We start from the raw sequence: 17,698 nt of genomic DNA, 5'->3' as shown, positions 1-17,698 counted from the left end.
TCAGGGCACCAGCTCCACAGGGAAGGCTTTATCTCTCTGTCAGCTCTGGGGGAAGGTCCTTGTCATCAATATTCCCCTTGTCGAGGAGCTTCTCAACGCAGGGACCTCAAATTCAAAGGATGCGCTATGCTCTTGGTGCTTTTTTCTTGGTGGTATGAAGTCCCCCTGTCTCTCTGCTCACTTCTCTCTTTTATATCTCAAAAGAGATTGACTTAAGATACAACCTAATTTTTTAGATCAAGCCCTGCCTTATTAACATAATTGCCTCTAACCCTGCCTCATTACCATCATAGCAGTAGGATTTACAACACACAGGAAAATCACATCAGATGACAAAATGGTGGACAGTCACACAATACTGGGAATCATGGCCCACCCAAGTTGACAAATATTCTAGGGGGACACAATTCAATCCATGGCAGACCACTATTATAAAAGCCCAAGGAAAGTTTAACACAGAAGAAAAAAAATATTTGACGGTTAATGAGGAAGGAAGGGTTGGGGAGGAGAAATCACTAAGTAGACAGTAGACAAGTTTTAACTTTGGTGAAGGGAAAAACAACACACAATACAGAAAAGTCAACACAACTTGACCAAGGCAAAGTTGTAGAAATTTCCTGAACACATCCAGACACCTTGAGGGACCAATTTACTGGGGATAAGGCCTGGGGATCATGGTCTCAGGGGCTATCTAAGTCAACTGGCATAAAGAAAATGTTCTATATCCTACTTTGGTAAGTAACATTTGGGGTCTTAAAAGCTTGCGAGCAGCCATCTAAGAATCATCTATTGGTCCCATCATGTTTGGAGCAAAGAAGAATAAAGAAAACCAAAGGCAAAAGGAAAATATTAGTCCAAAGGACTAATGGACCACATGAACCATAGCTTCTATCAGCCTGAGCTCAGATGAACTATATGGTGCCCAGGTACCACCAACACCCACTCTAACAGGGATCACAATAGAGAGTTCCAGATAGAGTGGGAGAAAAATGTAGAACAAAAATTCAAATTCATGAAAAAAGACTAGACTCACTGGTCTGACTGGGGGAACCCCCAAGGCTATGGCCGCCAGATACCCTGTAACTCTGAAGTGAAGCCACTCCTAAAGTCCGCCTTTCAGTCAAAGAATAGACAGGCCTATGAATCAAGTGATAACAAAAAAAAAAAAACTAAATAACTAGGGGAGCAGTGCTGAGAGTATGTCACGAACCAAGGATCATGGTTGATCCAATTTTAAACACTTAACACCCTAAAATAAATAAATAAATAATTCTAGCCAATTCAACACTGTATCAAAAAATAATACATCACAACCAAGTGGGATTCATACCAGGTATGAAAGGATGATTTAACATTAGAAAATCAATCAATGTAATCCACCACATAAATAAAACAAAAGAATCACATCATTTCAATCAATGCTGAAAAGGCATTTGATAAAGTCCAACACCCATTCCTGATCAAAATTCTCGGCAAAATAGAAATAGAAGCAAAATTCCTCAGTATAATAAAGGGCACCAGTACAAAACCAACAGCCAACAATCACAACAGAGAGAGACTGAAAGCATTCTTCTTGAGTATAAGAACCCCACAAGGGTGCCCTTTATCATCACTTTTATTCAACATTGTACTGGAAGTCCTAGCTAGACCAACAAGGTAAGAAAAAGAAATAAAGCTCATGCAAATTGGTAAGGAAAAAGTAAAACTATTCCTATTCACAGATGATACATAGAAAACCCCCAAAGATTCCACAAAAAAGCTACTGGAACTAATAGAAGGGTTCAGAAAAGTGGCAGAATACAAGATCAACTTACAAAAATCAGTTGGATTCTTATACACCAACAAAGAGAATTTCCAAAAAGAAATCTGGAAAACAATACCATTTACAATAACCGCCCAAAAGATAAAATATGTAGGAATAAATCTAACCAGGGACATAAAAGACCTATACTAAGAAAACTACAAAACACTACTATAAGAAAAAAAAAAAAAAACTATAAGAGACCCACATAAATGGAAAAACATACCATGCTCACGGATGGGAAGACTCAACACTGTGAAAATGTCGAGGCTACCCAAAGTGATCTACAGATATAATGCAATACCAATCCAAATTCCAACAGCATTCTTTAATAAGATGGAAAAACAAATCACCAACTTTATATGGAAAGGAAAGATGCCCCAGATAAGTAATGCATTATTGAAGAATAAGAACAAAGTAGGGGACCTCATACTATCTGATCTCAGATCCTACTATACAACCATGGTAGTCAAAACGTTGTGCTGGTACAATGACAGACATGTAGACAATGGAATAGAATTGAAAACACAAATGTACATCCATCTACCTATGAGCAGCTTATATTTGACAAAAGGCCAGTCCTTTAAATGGGGAAAAGACAATCTTTTTAACAAATGGTGCTGACAAAACTGAATGTCCATCTGTAAAAAAACGAAACAGGACCCGTATCTCATACCATACACAAAAACTAACTCAAAATGGATCAAAGACCTAAATGGTCATAGAAGAAAAGCTAGGGACAATATTAGGATCCCTTGTATATGTCATAAATAGATTATGAAACATAACTAAAAATTCACAAACAGCAGAAGATGAACTACATAAATGAGACTTCCTAAAAATTATACACTTCAACAATAATATTACTGGCACTAATTAAAAAAACAGAAAATAACAAATGTTGGATAGGTTGTGGTCATACTGGAACTCTTATACACTGCTGCTGGGAATGTAAAACAGTACAACTACTATGGAAAATGCTATGGCAATTCCTTAAAAAGCTAGAAATACTATATGAACCAGCGATCCCACTCCTAGGTATATACTATAAAGAAGTAAGTGCCATGACATGAATAGACATATGCACAACCATGTTCACTACAGCATTATTCACAATAGCAAAAAGATGGAAACAATCTAAATTCCCATCAACAGAGGAATAGATTAACAAACTGAGGTACATACATACACAATGGAATTCTATGTAGCGATAAAGAATAATAACGAATCTGTGAAACATCTCACATGGATGAACCTGGAGAACATTATGCTAAGTGAAATAATTTAATCACAAATATTGTATGAGGCTACTATTATAAAGATACAATAAAAAGCTTACACACAGAAAGAAAAAAAACTACATTCTTTGATGGCTACCAGGGTTGGAAGGGGAAGAGAGGGAAAATTATCAAATAGATAGAAGACACATGTTAATACTGGTGAAGGGAAAGTAATACACAATATGGGGGAAGTCAGCAAAGCAAACCAAGACATGGGAGGACACTAAGAGGAATGCAACAACAAAGGGCAACAACGGTAATTACTATAGCATAGACAATCCTTCAACAATAGTATTAACAAACACTAATTTACTAATGGACGCATAGGTAGATAGACACGCCGAGAGGTGTGATGGGGTATAAGGAAACGGACCTACATGCAGATATAGGTTTGGTGGTAGATATTCCTACATATATAACTGTAGGTGCTACTTATGTGTTAACATAGACAATACAGCACACAAGGGCCACATTCAGGGAAACTTCTTAGACATAACCATACACCTTATGGGACAAAGTTCCTAGGCTCAAAGGTGAAAGACTGTAGACTTGGGGGACATCTACGTCAACTGGCACAACGTAGTTCATAAGGACAAAGTACTGCATCCTACTTTGGTGAATAGCTCCTCGGTCCTAAAGCTTGTGAGCAGCCAACTAAGGTACAACTATTTGTCTCTTAACATCGAGAAAGGAAGAGTGAAGAAAACTAAAGACCCAAGGAGCAGTTAGTCCAAAGGAATAATGGACCACATAAACCACAGTCTACACAACCCCAAGACTGGAAGAACTAGATGGTGCCCGGCTACCACTACCTACCGTTTTGACTGGGATCACAAAAAACGGCCCCAGACATAGTAGGAGAAAAGTCAAATTGACAAAAAAGGCCAGACTTACTGGTCTGAGGCACCCCCAAGACTATGGCCCTGCTGACCTGGAACTGAAGTCATACCCGGAGTCCACCTTTCAGCCAAACCATAGACAGGCCCATAAAATAAACAGTGGCAACCAAGAGGAAAGTGCCCCTTAGAACAATAATTATACGAAATCAAAAGAGCAACTTTCACCCAAAAGCAAAGATGAAAAGGTAGAAAATCAGGATGAAAGGAAGTGGGAACTAGGACAGAAATGGGGAGACTGCTGATACATTGTGGAGAATGAAACCAATGTCATGGAGCACTTTATGTGGAAACTATTGCATGGGAAATTAATTTGCTCTGTAAACTTTCACCTAATGCATAATAAAAAAATTTTCTTTAAATATATAACAATCATGATAAAAAAGATATAATGCGTAATGAAAAATATTACTTTTTACTCACCAACAATTGCTTTGAAATAAATACATTATACAGATATTGAGGAGAAAAAGAGCAGTAGAAAATTAAATAGCTAATTCTTCAACTGAAAAAGTTAACAAAAATTAAGACATGAAGGATATGAATAATATCAACTGAGTTGACTTAAACTGGATCCTCTACAATCAGGGAATATACCTTCCTTCTAGTGCTCGAGAAAGAGTCATAAAAATCGATCATTTATTAGGCAACAATAAACTCGATAAATTGCAAAAATAAAAGTATAGATCACATTTTAAAGCATAAGGCAATAAGATTATAAGTTACTAGTTAGAGTTATAAGTTTTTTAAGTAACAAGTTCTTAGAAATTATTAATACTCTCCTAAATATCTGTTGGGTCAAAATGGTAATCAAAATCATTATATTACTCAAGAACAATAAAATTTGAGACTATTACATATCAAAATATATGGGATGCAGCCAAAGCTGTACAAATATTAAGATTTATCACTTCACATGCTTTTATTACTCAACAAATGGAAACAAATGGATTAAGCACTGAAGACAAGATGTTATGGGGAAAGAAAAACTAAAGCAAGCAAAAGTAATAAATCTAAAAGCAAAAATTAATTAATTTAATTGATTGCTAAACCGATTTGATAAATTAATACAAAAACCAAACCTGTTGCTGTTGAGTCGATTCTGACTCGTAGCGGCCCTACAGGACAGAGTAGAACTGCCCCATATGGTTTCCAAGGAGCGCCTGGTGAATTTGAACTGCCAACCTTCTGGTTGGCAGCTGTAGCTCTTAACCGCTATGTTACCAGGGTTTCCAAATTAATACGAGAGACCACTAAATTAAAAAAAAAAAAAAACTCTAGAAATTCTGAGAAAATATCTAAAGCAATCATAAAAAAAACTTGACTATTGCAATAGCCAAGAAAAAACTGAAATAAAAGTTTGATCTCCGTCTTGCATCATATACCAAAACTAATTTGCAATGGGTTAAAAATTAAACTTAAAATAATTCTCTTTTTTTGTTGTGCTTTAAGTGATAGTTTACTAAAATGTAATTCTTAAAAGAACAGAAGAAAATGTCTGTGAATACTTTTTTAACTTGAGATTGGATAAACTCCAATCCATATAAGTAAATGCAGAATCTATAAAGGAAAAAAAATAATCTATAGATTTGATTACACTGAAATAGCACTTTAGTATGAAAAACATCTTTAAAACATTAAAAGGCAAATCAAAACATTGAAAAAAATGCTTGCAACATATATGACATAAAAAGATAATACCCTTGATATAAATAAGAACTAACTTAAAAACTAAGAAATAGACAATCATCGATAGAAATATAAATAGCCAAAAACATGAAAAAAGTTCAGTCTTCCTAGCATGTAATAAGTAAATGAAAATAAATATATTTCTTCCTACCAAAATTGACCTTTTAAATGATAATTTCCAGTTTTCACAGAGATATAGAGAAACCAATGCTCACTATAGAATGCAAACATGTAAACTAATTTTATTTTAACCCTTTCTGGAAGGTAATTTGGCCATATACACCCAAAGCTAAAAATGTACTTATTCTTTGACCCAGTGATTCTACTTGTAGGAATTTATCTTAATGAAATGAGTACATAAAACAATTCATTTAGATGGATGTTCTTTTCAGTATTATTTGTTATATGAAAACATTGTTTACACTGTAAATGTCCAACAGTAAAAGACAACTGTGATATATGCAAGTGATGAAATACTACACAAGCATTAATTATGTAGAATAATAAATGTCATAGTGAAAGTTTCATCACAGCTTAAGTTTTTGTTCTTTGTTGTTTTTGAAAAGCATCTCAATCTTCATTGTACATCAGAATCATATCAGGCGTGTTATACATTCATATTCCCAGGTCTCACCCCAGATCTAACCAATCAGTCCAACGGTAAAACCCTAGAATCTGTATTTTTAGTATGCTCCACCCAATAAAGATCAATATTTGAGAGAGAAATGAAGACTGAAAATATATACAACATGTTTATCTTTGGGTAGTAAAAGTATAATTTTTGTTTACTTCTTTCTGTGTATGTTTTGCATTTTCCAGAATGAATATAGGTATTACATTTATCATTTTAAAAAGTATAAGTTATTTTATGTAATTTAACAACACAAGATAGTTTGTGGTAAACCACACAAATAACCCCTAGGGATTATCGGTCTGAGTAGTTTGTAGACAAAACCAAAAACTAAACCCACTGCCGTCAAGTTGATTCTGACTCATAGTGACCTATAGGACAGAGTAGAACTGCCCCAGAGTTTCCTAAGAGCGCCTGGTGGATTTGAACTGCTGACCTTTGGTTAGCAGCCATAGCACTTAACCACTACGCCACCAGGGTTTCCTGAGTAGTTTGTAGAGAGGGGAAAAAAGATTAAGGCAGAAAACATGGGCCACAAAGTACACCTGAATCCTAAACATCTTTAATTCAGATGGTGTTTTAATATTTTATAAGTGATTGTCAACACTTAAAAATTGGGAGCTTCCCCATAATAAATACTCTCTTCTAGCTTCTCTTGCAAAAAATAAGACCTGGCCTCCCTGGACCCAGATGACAATAACTAATTTGACTAGAGTAGCTCCTCCTAAGATGAACAAGGGCTCTGGAGTTCACTACAGCCCCCACCACTCCCTAGAATCCTCCCAATACTAAGGTCAAAGCCACCAGCCTTAATTATCACACCTACACTTTTTTTTTTTAAACTACTAAACTTTTACATTACCTGCCTTCTGCCTGTAGCCATTTGATACTAAGATCCCTTGATGAAGCACAAAATCGTGCAACCCGTGAAAACCGAGGGCCTCAAATGTTGCTATTGACACTTTAGAGCTGTGATTCTCAACCCAGCTGCACATTGGAATCATCTTTGGTGCTTTGAAAAATCCCAAATCTTAGACACCCCCCTCTCCAGACCAATTAAACCAGAGTGCCTGAGGGTGAGATCCAGGCAACTGTGTTTTTGAAGCTCCCCAGTAACACTAATGTATAGACAAGAGTGAGAACCATCATTTTAGGCGAAATGCTACCAGTAGCAGGAACCTAGTCAGCTTTGAGGGTGGAAAAGGAGACAACATTTAGGGGAGGCTGAGGAGTTTGGAGCCTTGATGGTACAGTGGTTAAAGTGCTTGGCTGCTAATCAAAAGGTTAGTGGTTTGAACCCACCAGCTCCTCCAAGGGAGAAAGATGTGGCAGTCAGCTTCCATAAAGATTACAGCCTAAGAAACACTATGGGGCAGTTGTAGAGTTGCTATGAGTCAGAATCAACTCAATGGCAGTAGGTTTGGTTTTTTGGAGGAGTTTAGAGAAAGTCTGGATTCAAAATTCAGCTCTTCCATATACTAGTTGTATCAACTAGCGAGTTTACTTCTCTGGACCTCCTGTTCTCATCTATAAAAGAGGAATCCTATTTCTTTCCTTAGAGGATTGTTATGAAAATTAAATGAGAGTTCAGTACAGTGCTTGGCATATAGTACATGAAGGACAAACAGAAGCAATTTTGAATGTTATCACTAAAAATTGGAACTGGTGCAACAGAGGAATGAAGAAGGAAGAGGAGGGCAAGAAGAGCTGACAATAGCTGGGCATTTTATACTATATTATTTTAGAGTCCCTGAATAGTATAAATGACTAATGCAGTCAGCTGCTAACCAAGAGGTTAGAGGTCCAATCATCCAAAGGCACCCTGGAAGAAAGACTTGGCAATCTACTTTTGAAAAATCAGCCACTGAAATCCGCACCAAGCACAGTTCTACTCCAGCACACCTGGGGTCACCAGGAGTCAAAACTAACTCCATGGCAACTGGAACTGCTACTACACACTTGGCATTATTATTTCATTCTGTCGCCCTCAACAAACTTATCAGAAAGTACTAGAAAGGAGTTAAGTGAGATAATGGAGATGGAAGCATTTTGTGAGCCATAATGAACTTTCCTGACACAGAAGATTCTTAGTGTCCTTATCATTGGTCTTGTTTAAGGATTTCATTTTACTTGGATCCGCAATCAACGCCCACGGAGGCAGCAGTCAGGAAATAAAACAACAAACTGTTGTGGGCAAATCTGCTGCAAATGCCCTCTTTAAAATGTGGGAAAACAAAGATGTCACTTTGAGGACTAAGGTGCTCCTGATATTTTCAATCCCCTCACAGTCATGCAAAAGCTAGACAATGAATAAGGAAGACCAAAGAATTGATGCCTTTGAATTGTGGTACTGGTGAAGAATATTCAATATACCATGGACTGCCTGAAGAACAAAAAAGCCTGTCTTGGAAGAAGTACAGTCAGAGTGCTCCGTGGAAGTGATGATGGCGAGACTTCACCTCAAGTACTTTGGACATGTTATCAGGAGAGGCCAGTCCCTGGAGAAGGACATCATGCTTGGTAAAGTAGACAGTAAGCAAAAAAGAGGAAGACCCTCAGTGAGACGGATTGACACAGTGGCTGCAACCATGGGCTCAAACATAGCAACGATTGTGAGGATGACACAAGACTGGGCACTGTTTCGTTTTGTTGTATATAGCGCTGCTATGTGTCAGAGCTGACTTCATCGGCACCTAACAACAACAAAATTAATAAGCCTCTTGAAAAGTGTCTGGTAATACTATTTCAGCGATGTTCCCTGCTTCACCCTCTCCTGGCCTGACATTTGCCCCTCTACTGTTTCCATTCTTCACTCATCTACAAAATAAATAAAATAAAAGCCTAGAGCAAACACGTCTTGACTTTTCTATCCCGTTGGCAGAGCAGAAAGCAAATAAGATGAATCATCCCACAGGAAAGACCTTGGGCTGGGAAAGGGAGAATTCATCACCTAAAGAGATTGCAACTGAAGGAATTACCAGAAAGGTTCAGACAGATGGGCTTCTACCAGGTAGAAGCCTGTACCCTCCTTTCCCTGGTTCTTTCCTCTGCCCTCTGTTCACACCACCTCCAGTCTCATGTTGGGCCAACTAACTCAGTACTTGGACTCAAGTCTAGCATCAGGGAAGAGGAGGCTCCGGAAGGAGGAAGGTCCCAGGCTCCAGACATAGCTCTGCCATCTACCTCAGGCAAGTCACTTCCTCTCCAGAGCCTTCTTCTGCCTCTTCAACTGTTAAATAGTAATAATAACCCCAAACCTCTCCACTTACCTCTTATAGGTTTTGTGAGGAAGATAGATGAATGGGAGAAAACTCATGAAAATTCATATTACTGGCCAAAGAAATTTAGGCCAGAGCTGGAAATCAGTACCAATGCCATGAATGAACTCATTACCGCTTAAAAGCAGAGTTTAATTTGGACTTGTGTTTCAACCACAGACTCAGTGATGAAACTTTAAATATCTGCAGGGTAGCAGGGCAAAGTATTTTGGGCAGAAGGCAATTTGCCCATGTCAGGACCTCCTCCAGGGTGCCCCAGAGTCACAGTAAATCATTAATTCACTTTCCAGTTATAATCATTCTGATAAGTATAGCTTTTCAAAGCCCTTTCCTAAACAGCATCTTATTGTGGGAGTCACCAAACACACCCCCAGCCCCCACCAACAAACACAAAGCTTGAATTCTTGACGCCTTTTGACAGGTGGAGATAAAATATTCTTTGCAGGACTGTGCAAGGATTAAATGAAATCAGAATTATGAAGCTCTTAGGATAAAAAAAAAATTTTTTTTTTTTTTTTTAGGATAGGCAGGGCACAAGATAAGGACTCAGTGAGTAGAGTCAGGGTCAAGGTTGCTCTTAGCACTGCTCAGCTTGGTCTTCACAACTACACATTCTACTTTTCTACCAGTCCAGAAAGCCATCATCTTCCACTTGGACAACTGCAATAGCCCCCTAACTAGTTCCCCTGCCTTCAAACCCAGCCCATGAATATATTCTCCACACTCACAATCTTACCAAGACTCAAATCTGATCAGTCAGGCCTAAGATTAAAACCCTTTATTAGGTCCCCATTTCCCTAGGATTAAATCCAAGCAACTTGAAGTGGCTTATGAACCTGGCACCATGAGACACTGCCTCTCTCTCCCACCCCAAGCCCCATCTCTCCAAGCTCTCTAGGTTCTGGCCATTTACTGCTCTTCTCTCAGCTCCCAAACCTGCTGTGTTCCTTCTTGCTTCTGGGCCTTCATATGTGCTATGTCCTGCCTAGAAGACTCTTACCTTTCTGGCTGCCTTCTTTCATCTCTCTGCTGCCCCAATTCTTGACAATCTCCTAGGTCTCAACTTCAATGTCACTTCCAACAGGAAGCCTTTCCTGACTCTAGACTACAGCAGATGCCCCTGCTATATGCTCCCAGGGCAGACTGCCTTTCCCATCAAAGAATATGTTACGTTTTGCTGCAATTGCTTATTTAACTGTCCATTTGCTCCATTAGATGATAAGTAATGTGAGGGGACACACTATGCTGAATCCCTATAACCTAAGAAGGAGGAGGGAGGGAGAGAAAGAAGGGAGGGAGAAAAGCAGGCAGAAAGGAAAGGAAGCAGATAAGGATAGAAGAGGAAAAAAAAAAAAAGTTGCCATTGACTCGACTCCAACTCATGGGGATCCCATGTGTGTCAGAGTACAACGGTGCTCCGTGAGGTTTTCAATGGCTTATTCTCCTGATCACCAGGCCTTTCTTCCAAGGCACCTCTGGCTGAACTTGAACCTACTATCTTTTGGTTAGCAGCCAAGTATGTTAATCATTTATACCACCCAGGGACTCTAGAAGGATAGAAAGAGGGAAGGAGAGAAGAAACTGCCTTACCTACCCAAGGTTGTTCTTATTCAGGCCATGGGTTTGCCTTTCTATTTTGATTTATTCTTCATCTGACCTCCAGGAAGAGATGAAGAATAAGAGACCACATCCCCCAACAAGGCGAGACAGAGGAACATTGTCGTGAGAAGTTAAAACATAGAGATTTATTCTAAAATTCAGTATCTGTGCCAGAGAAATTCACCAATGGAAATTAAGAGGAAAAATTCAAAATCAAGATTCAGAATGTCCTCTGGGCCAACAGTTCCTTCTGAAAAAGTCCTTGGAACAGCCAATTCCTCACAGAGAAACAGAGGAGCCCAAAGCCCCGGCTGAGGTTTGAGCAAATCACCTCAGGGACCAAGTACAGCCTTCCCTCCTTCTTTGTGTGTCACGGTAATGGATAGTTGCTCCCACCCATGCCTAGGGGTTTACATGTCCATCTCCACCTTCTAGACTGTAAGTAAAACCAGGGCCCAGGCCTGGTCTATGTGTATCCACCAGACATAAGACACTGCCTGACATATAGCAGATGCTCAAGAAATGTTTTCTGCATGAATGAATGACCTTTACTCATACTCCTTCTCAAGAAACTTCTTTCTACATCATTCATTCTTTCCATACATTATTTTTTGTATGCCTGTTAAGTGCCAGGGAATCAGGCAGACATGATTCTTCACCTCATGGAGTTTACAATCTGTTGGAGAAAGTAGGTATTGGTAACAGAATTCCAAGAATGTTCAGTACTAGGAAAGAGATGTTCAGGGTGAATTAGAAGCCTACAATAGGGGTAGTTGTGAGCACTCTGAAACATGTGTAGGGCTTAGCCAGGCAAAGGGAAGTGGGAAAGAAAGTTCTAGTAAGAGAGAGAAATATGTGAAAAGGTCCCAGATGGAAAAAGGCAGACCACACAGGAGGTGCTGAGAGGAGACCTGATTCCTCAAAGCGTGAGAGCTAGCACAGAGTGGTGCAGCAGCTTCCACACTTGTCCTGGCAGGGGAGCCCTTTCTTCCAGTAAAATCCTCTGTGGAAGCCATTAGCATAAAACAGATAAAAGTAGAGCTGCTCTGGTTGGAGCCACTGCTGTGTTTGCCCAGGAAGGCAGATACTTTAGCCCAGGGCTTCTCCAACTTTAAGGTGCAAACAAATCACCTGGGGATCTTGTTTAAAGGAAGGTTCTGACTCTGTAGGTCAGGGTAGGGCCTGAGAGGTGATGCCAGGTGATGCCACTGCTGCTGGTCCACAGATCTCACTTTGAGAGTCCTAGCCACCTATCCGAGCCCTGGTGGCATAGTGGTTAAGAGCTCAGCTGCTAACCAAAAGGTTGGTAGTTCAAATCCACCAGCCGTTCCTTGGAAACCCTAAGGGGCAGTTCTACTCTGTCCCATAGGATCACTATGAACTGGATCCAGCTCGACAGCACCTAACGACAGCCACTTACCAGACAGTTAAGCAGCGCCCTAGAAAATGCATCAACAACCCACGGCTGTCAAGGCTACCCCAACTCACAGGAACCCCTTGTATGTCAGAGTAGAAGTGTGCTCCGTAGGGTTTTCAATAGCTGATTTTATGGGAAATAGATTGCCAGGCCTTTCTTCCAAGGTGTCTCTGGGTGAACTCAAACCTATCTGTTAGTAGCCTGGCACGTTAGCCATTTAAACCAACCAAAATCTCAGAGGGAAAGCAGGGAATGGTCAAATGACTTCTCCAGGACTTGAAGGCAGGCCTACACAGGGAAAGTGAGTCCATGGCGTGTATTATAAGTATCCAGGCAGGTCTGTAGGTAAACTTGGGCCTTGTGAGTTTGGGGGTCTGAACGCATTATTATTATCCCATTTGTTTGTGTGTACAGACTTGTGCATGTGTGTTTCTCTTAGCAATGTGTACGTGTGTGCATGCGTACACCTCGACAAATGCTCACAACTGAAACAAGCCTGATGGGCACCAAAAATGTTTCCTGGGAGTTACAGCAGCATAATCCGGATTTAGAAGAAAATAAATTACTTGATCTGTCACTTTGATGTCAGCAGGTCACTTACAATCCACCCAACTCTCATCCTGTTATTTTAGTGCCACTAATGAAAGAAAGGAAAAGATACTCAGAGGAGGGTTTCAGCTTCTTGTAAATGGGTAAGGGCTTGGGGCCTCATGGAAACCCTGCTGGTGTAGTGGTTAAGAGCTACTGCTGCTAACCAAAAGGTCAGCAGTTCAAATCCACCAGACTTTCCTTGGAAACCCTATGGGGCAGTTCTACTCTTGTCCTATAGCATTGCTAGGAGTCGGAATTGACTCAACAGCAGCGGGTTTGAGGTTTTTTTAGGTATGGTGCCTCATAAACTAATTACCTCTCCACCGAAGTCTTGATTCAAATGTCTCGCTATACGACATGGGTGTCCCAACACGGCACGTAAACACAGGCCTAGAGAACAGAGAGCTAGGACTGTCTCAGGTTTTCAGGGCTATTTTGAAGATCCCCCTGACCAAAGCTATCACCCCCACCACCTGTCACAATGTCTGAAACCACAGTATTGGAGTTTGTGCTCTTGTAATCTAAAGATTTCCAGCCTAAAGGATTTCCACCTTCTGTGCAGGATAATACTTTAAGCTTTTATCATGTAATTCTTTAGGGAGTTTGGAGACCAATAAGTGAAGCAAGGCCTTATGGAATGAGCCACTGATTTTGAAAAACCACCAAAGAGCATGTGTGATCCAAGTTTGTGTTAATAAAAGTAGACGGTTGTAATTAAAGGAGATAATGTTCCCCAAAAATTCCATGTATTTAGAATCCATGGGGCAGCCAGAGTGATCTTAAAGGGCACGTATTTATCATGCCTTTCCCTTAAAGTCCTTTAGTAGCTGCCCATTGCTCTTAGAAGGCACGGGTCCTTCAAATGACCTCCGAAATCCTACACCATCAGCCCTATTCACCACTCTAGCCCTCTATCTTCCCCACACTAAGTTCTATCCACACTGGCTTCCTTTCAGCTCCTATCACATGCCAAGCACCTTTCCCTTCTCAGGACCTTTGCACACGCTGTTCTTACTGCTTGGACTGCTCCCTCTCCCACTTTACCTGGCCAGCTCCTACTCACCCCGCAAGTCTCAGCTCATATACTACTTCCTTAGCGAAGCTTTCAATTTGGCACCACTGCAAGGTCTATGCACCTAAGCATCTTCTGCTCCACTGTAGTAGTGGTAGCAGCAACAGCTAACATTTTATCAGTGTTCACAACGTGTCAAGCTTGGTTCTAAGTACTTTTCATTTATTAACTCCTGATAACAACTCTAATGAAGTATCTATTATTATTTCCCTCCATTCAACAGATGGAAAAACTATAGATCAGAAAGGTCAAGCAACTTGCTCAATGTCACCTACTGGTAAGTGGTTGAGCTGAAGTTCAAACCCACCAATATGCCTTTAGATTTATTTGCTCAATATATGTTTCTCCTACCAAACTCCAGAGTCCAGAGACCATGTCTTATTCACCACTTCATCACCAGCACCCAGCCCAATGCCTGGTACATGGCAGGCACTTAACAAATGTTTGATGAACATGTAACTGATTGAGTAAACTAGAGTGGGTCCCAAGGAGAATAACCTGGGTCATAAGCCCCGTGGCACAGACTTGATTCCTGCTCATAGTGACCCCATAGGGTTCCAGAGGCTGTAAATCTCTACAGAAGCAGACTGCCAATTCTTTCTCCTGCGGAGCTGCTGGTGGTTTCGAACCACTGACCTTTCAGTTAGCAGCCGACCGCTTTAACCACTGCACCACTGGGGTTCCTTTTAAAATGGCTAAGCAGAGCCCTAGAAATTATGTCATAGAGAAACAGCTGAGGGAGGGGGGAAAGCTTAGCCCAGAGGTAAAAAAAGAAATACAGGGCAGACCTGAAACTTGAGGAGGAAATATTTCTTTTAAGTGTCTGCAGAGGATAAGGCCAGAAACAATGGGTAAAAAGCACAGAAAGGAGATTTCGGCTCAACATAAAGACCATCATACAGTGTTGTGCCAAAGTATAAAGAGTGCTTCCCTAGGTGGTGAGGGCCCCATCACGGCAGGTATTCAAGCAAAGGCTAGATAAATATTTGATAGGAATGTACCTAGACAGACTAAAGCTTCAGATGGGGGTCCAAACTGCATCATTTCTATGTGCTCTTCCAACCTTGAGATTCTAAATCTCACGAGCCAATGAGTCCTCTCTTCGTCCCCTACTCCCAGAGGTGCCAGAGAAAAAATTCAGCAGGGAAATAAACCCAGTGAAATTGTAGTGATATGCCCCTAGCTGAAAATAAAAAGAAAAGATAGATTTAAACCATAATAAAAAGACCGCGCCCCCCGCCCCCATGGCGAGAGCCTGGCAGCCCAGTTAAAGGGAAAAGTTGCACTCCACAGAAACAATGGGCTGTCTTTTAACCTCCAAAACCGAAGCCTGGTTCTGCCACAACTCTCTGCACTGCCTCACTCAGAACGAAGCATGATCAGCGCTGCTCTGATGGATGGAAGGGACAATCCCGCGTTCCTTGGAGCTTGTGGCGGAGTACTTTTCATTTGCATTTAATTGAATAGAGCAGGCGACAGAGGGTGCTTCAACTAGATGACCTTTAAGGGCCTTCCCCACTTGTAGTCTGATTTTATAAATTGAATTAGGCTGAATCATACCATGTTAGAACTAGGAGGAAAGCTAAAGGCCATCCAATTCTACACCCTTGCCTCACAGAGAAGGAAACTTAGGCCCAGAGAGAGGAGGCTATTTGTCCAAGATTGTACAGTAAATTGGTAGCAAAATTGGAACCTCCTGGCACCTCAGAAATATGTCCTGTAGATCTACTTCCGAAAAATCAGCCACTGAAAACCCTATAGAGCACGGTTCTGCTCTGACGCGCATGTGTCACCGTGAGTTGGAATCGGCTCAAACGTAATTGGTTGGTTGTTTTTTTAATATTCTTACATGGCAAAATGAAAAGCTGACAATCTTATGTTTTTAGGTCACTCAGTTTTTTTAGAAATTTTAGAAATCCATTAAGTCTGAAAACTACTAGTCTAAACCAGACTTCCCTTTTTTACAGCTGTGAGACCAGAGGTCCCTGGAGTAAAATTAAACGTTTCCATGTTCTCACAGTCTGTTAGAAATAAAATTCAAAGCACTAGGATACATAAAACTACTCCCACCTCAGAACTGAAGTTGGCATTCGATCCTGAACAAGTTACTTAACTTTTGACCTCTATTTCCCTATCTGGAAAATGGGCACAATAATCCCTGCCCTGATTTACTCATGGGTAATGAAAGACCAATAGATGTGAAAGTGCTTTAAATGGAATAGATTGCCATAATCAGCTCTGTGCAAGCATCTGCATACTCCACTGCCTGCAGAGCAGGCAGAGGATGGGAACAAGGGAAGCAAGACAAGTGTGGGTGAACAGATGGCAGCTGCCACTCAGTCTCAGCATTGAGAATACAATGAGACGTGGTGGGGAGTGTGGCAAACTAGCAAGTTTGGCATCTGAAGGGTAGATGGTGGCTACTCCAGCCAGCCAACTGTTGCCATGCAGTGATGTGTGCCCAATGTTACCAGATATTCTCATTTTCAAGGAAGCTGAAACTTTCCATTTTTATGTGCTGTGCTTTGTCTTGAATTTTAAATGTTGATGACAAATTCGAACTTGAAAAATTCTAAGAGATAAATATATATGTCATTTGTGGGCTGCCTATACGCGAACCTCTCCTCTCAATGATTCCATGTCTCTCTTTTTCTGAAAGCCTCATGGGCAGGTCATATCAGTACATTCCAAAGTGCCCTTTATAGCCCAACAACAAGAACACAGCTCGAGACATGCCTGAACAATACAAATGTGCAGTAAAGACCAACCCCTAAGGATCTGTACACACATTTCAGAACCAGGCAAGGGATAAAGCTGGTTGAGAAAACACTTCATGAATTAGGATGACATTCTCTGTAAAAGCTTTCCCACTAGTTTAACACTCTGGATTATTTCTCTGTCCTCTTTAACCAACTGAAAACACGATTTCCTCATCCTAAAAATGGGGCCAATTATACATGTCTTTTTTTGCCTACTAAATAAGATATTATATACAACTTGAATAAAAGAAGGAGGATAAATACACGTTAGGACTGTTATGTCCCTAATAATGAAGATGATGATGATGATGATAACTGTGTGCTGGGCACTGCTCTAAGCTTTTTAGAGATATTAATTAATTTAATCCTCATGGCAACCCAATGAGGTATATACAATTATTATCAGCATTTTACAAATATGAAAACTGAGGCACAGAAAGGTTAAAGAATCCTCCAATGTCACACAGCTAAAAAGTGGCAGAGCTGAGAGCCAATTGATTGCAACATTCTTTCCTGCTAGGTCTCAGAATGGTTTACAATAGAGTAATCCAAGAAACCCCTGCCAATTGACCAAGCTGACATACAGGTTAAAATCTATTTTCCCAACCCTAGCTCAGTATAATGCCTGGCACAAAAGAGATCCCATTCACTTTATTAAATATTAGCTCCCTTCCTCCTACTTCAA

The sequence above is a fragment of the Loxodonta africana genome, chromosome 2, assembly GCF_030014295.1.
Source record: "Loxodonta africana isolate mLoxAfr1 chromosome 2, mLoxAfr1.hap2, whole genome shotgun sequence".
Classification (NCBI taxonomy): Eukaryota; Metazoa; Chordata; class Mammalia; order Proboscidea; family Elephantidae; genus Loxodonta; species Loxodonta africana.
The sequence above is the reverse complement of the archived record's forward strand: the minus strand, read 5'-3'. Positions refer to the sequence as shown.